We start from the raw sequence: 3,911 nt of genomic DNA on the forward strand, positions 1-3,911 counted from the left end.
TCCATTTTTATAAGAAATATTTGTCTTATGTACAATTACCCCGTATACAATAATCTATTCTGAATATTTCGTATATAAACGGAGTACCGTCTGCAAGGCATGTGGTAGGGCGGGCAACGTCAGTTGTATCTCCCTTCTATACCATACTCCTTGAAGTACACATTTCCGTTTACTTTTTTAAAGTGCTGATTTCAGAATTCTCATCTCTAATTGGATGATGAGATAGATAGATGTTTATTGCTCTGTTGCAATTTCTATTGGTCCTGAATCGTCTCCAAGTATGTGATTGAATCCTGATTGGATCAGACGATACCGGAAATATGAAACAACGCCGGGTTGGGGCGGGGGGTGGGGGTATTAGATTTGTTGTAGCTGAGATTAATGAGGTTTGACCACTTTGTATGGAAAAGTTGGCAAGAAAAGACAAGGAAATCAACAGGAGACATCTCACAACCTGCCAAATACAAACAACGTTTACAGGACTAATTAGATTACTTAGTGTCAACACATTACAGGGTGTCCCAAATATACTAAACACAAATACGGGTGTTCCAAATATACTAAATATTGTCAAAACAATACAGTCCCAAATATTCTGAAGATTGTCAAAACAATATAGGGTGTCCCAAATATACTGAAAATTGCCAACACAATACAGAGTGTCCGAAATAAACTGAAGATTGCCAACACAATATGGAGTGTCCGAGATAAACTGAAGGTTGTCCACACAATACAGGGTGTCCCAAATACACTGAAGTTTGACAACAAAATACAGGGTGTCCCAAATATACATAGAATTGTCAAGACAATACAGGGTGTCCCAAATACACTGAAGTTTGACGATAAAATACAGGGTGTCCCAAATATACATAAAATTGTCAAGACAATACGGGGTGTCCCGAATATATTGAATGTTGTTAACATAATCTCATCTTTAAAGGGAGTGTTCGCGAAAAATGAGAGGGGGTATAGGCTTAATGCGATAAAAAGCGCTTTTGATCGCTACTAATCTTACTTCTATCTGGCGCGTCTATAAAATTGCTAAAGACGTCTTTTACCGAATAACTTAGCGTCATAGTCCATACAAATTGAGAAAATTGCAACATACGACTTAGACCGTAAAAAATAAATTAAATTTCAAACAAATCATTCAGATATTACAACCTTTAGTCATCGATTATCATTCGCCACATTTGTATACAGTTTATATTATATAATATTTTTTAATTAATTTTTTATATTTTATTTTATTAGAAAACGTTTTTAACGGATTTCGAAAAATGTGAGTGGTGCGCGGCATTCTTAGATAGTTGCGTAAGCGACAAGAGAAATAATCAAATTCAAAACAAATATCACAACATTCTACCGGTCTTCTGATCTTGTCTCGAGCTGATAAAACAAAAAAAGTTCTTTGAAACTTGGCCAATGTACTGTTTACTCCTCTGTGTCTGAATATTATTCCATCATGACAGATCTGGAACGCTTCTTTTAACCTTGCTTCTGGTTTTCTTGGAACCCTGTGTTTATTGTAACATAAATTCATAATGCATCAAAAACAACATAGGTTTAAATATCTAGCTGTCTTATCGTCATTTCTCCTTGTACTTAATTCTTCCAAATGTGATGGTTTGCCTTCTACAACCCATTGGATGACATCATCAGCTTTCTGTAGTTTCCGTATAAGCTTGTTTCCTTCTATAACCTCATGCCTTGTTTTTAACTCATACTGTGCACTGCAGGTGAATATACGGCAAACTTTCGCCTCTCTTTAGCTATATCTGCCCGATCTTTGTCTAGAGATCTGTAGCATAAGTCAAGGGTGTAAGGCAACGAAAGTTTATTGCGGTTGCGTATACTCTGCGTACATAATGAAACCAGTTCTCTTTGGGCGGAATTTGTAAACAAGAATAGATGCATCAGTGTTCGTTTAGTATCCAAGGAGGTTAAAAGCATTAAATTTTGATAATTTTGATAATTCACATAATAGTATCCTATGACCAGAATATTTCATTTATTATTTATGTAAAAGATGGATCCCATGTCAAGCTTCGACATCCGTCTTGTGTTTACATTACCGCCCAGAGACAGTACACTGCAGTACAAAAGATGTGTACACTTCTGAAATAACTTTCCTTGCATTACATCCTTGGCATAATTTATCTTGAGTTCTCCTACTTCATTGCCTATCTAACACTCCTCATTCTCTTCCTTAGTTAGTTTGCGTTTATAAACTCACCGCCATTATCTGGTTTGGTAAGCCGAATATGCTGAAATGTTCATGAATGAAAATTCTTGCCACTGTGCCCACCCTCTTGTTTTGCAAATTGGATATGCACTGGCGAATCTTGTGAATCCATATTGTACTGTCAACAAATAAATGTTCTTTCTTACTGTTTCTGATAGTGACACAAGATTGATGAAAACCTTTTATCCCAAGTTCCCTACTCCACTTGGTACATGACGTTTCACGCAAAGTTCCACCTTTTTTTAGGTAGGCGGGTTATGATACAACTAATTTTGCACGAAGATCAAGGTCAAGGGCTACCTCAGAGATTTTAATATTCGTTGATACCTCCTTTCTAAAGTCAACCTGTCTGAAATACTTCTAAGAGTTTTATTCATTTTTTTAGAGCTGAATTATGCATTTAAGAAAATGGTGGTCACTTTAAACACTTGTTAAAGAAAAAGAAGTGAATCCAGTTATAAAACAAAACGTTCATATTTTGATTACACAAATTTTTTAACAGATTCGAAAAATTCCAAACCATAACAATACTCTGTAATCTGTATTCTTAGTATTTGTCACACAGATACATCTCGCTCTCCGATTCTTTGCTCTCTACACATGAAATAATATGTGTCTAAACGTAACAAAGCAAAAGTTCATGTCCCACTAATCTATATTTTGGGTTCTTTAGTACTTTACATGTTAATAATATGGACCAATAGATTTGTTTAGAAATTAATGAACATAGTAAGGGCACAAACAATGGTATAACGTAATTTATATATATACGTATGTTCAGGTTAACAAAATATGGGTTTTTAACTATATTTATTGCAAATATTAAAGTATATCCAATATTGATAAATGTATCTCTAGAAGTATTTATCTGCTAGATATTCCCCTTTGCTCTTTAACTATTTGGTTTCATCAACTGCACATATATCAATATCCGTTTATATATCGGTATTAAGATATCTTACACCCAAGGTATCAGTGGTTCCTTATAAAAAGAACAATAACACCCCAACCCCCCAATCCCTCCTAGATAGAAAAAGGTGTACCAAAAAAACAAAAAGGGTCCACTATCCAGAGATGTTTGAGAAATCATCTTATCTGAAAAAATTTTCAATTTTACAAATATTAACACTTCCAATTTTTATCAAATTTCCAATGCGTCTCAGAATCCGTTTTCCATGTTTTTTGGGACACCCTGTACATTAAGAAATATTCATATACCCCCTGATATTGGAAAAAAAACATGATATTAGTTAGATTATGAGATTATGACACATGTAACAGATCAATCATATGGCCAGTGGGGTGGCCAGTGTGTGACAACAGTTCTCGTTAGATCACTGAAGTTAAGCACACTTGTCCACAGCCAGTAACTGGATTGGTGTTCAGGGGTTTGATTCCCGCACTCCTCCCAAACCTATGGTTTTAAAATCATCTGAAGCCAACATCTGGTTAATTAGTTATGACCACCTGACGGATGTAGGAGAACAGAGAGGCAGCTGTCAACATCTCTCGCAGCAAAAGGGTGCGTGCTTTCTACTCATTAAGGAAGAAACTTGAAATGGATTGATCCAAGTGAATAATGATGAAGAGAGGTTACCAGCTATAGGTACCTGAGGGGTATTTAATCTGGACTTACAAATAATTGGGAGCAATGAATGTGATTTTT

This window comes from Eurytemora carolleeae, unplaced genomic scaffold (genome assembly GCF_000591075.1).
Source record: "Eurytemora carolleeae unplaced genomic scaffold, Eaff_2.0 scaffold1474, whole genome shotgun sequence".
NCBI lineage: Eukaryota > Metazoa > Arthropoda > Copepoda > Calanoida > Temoridae > Eurytemora > Eurytemora carolleeae.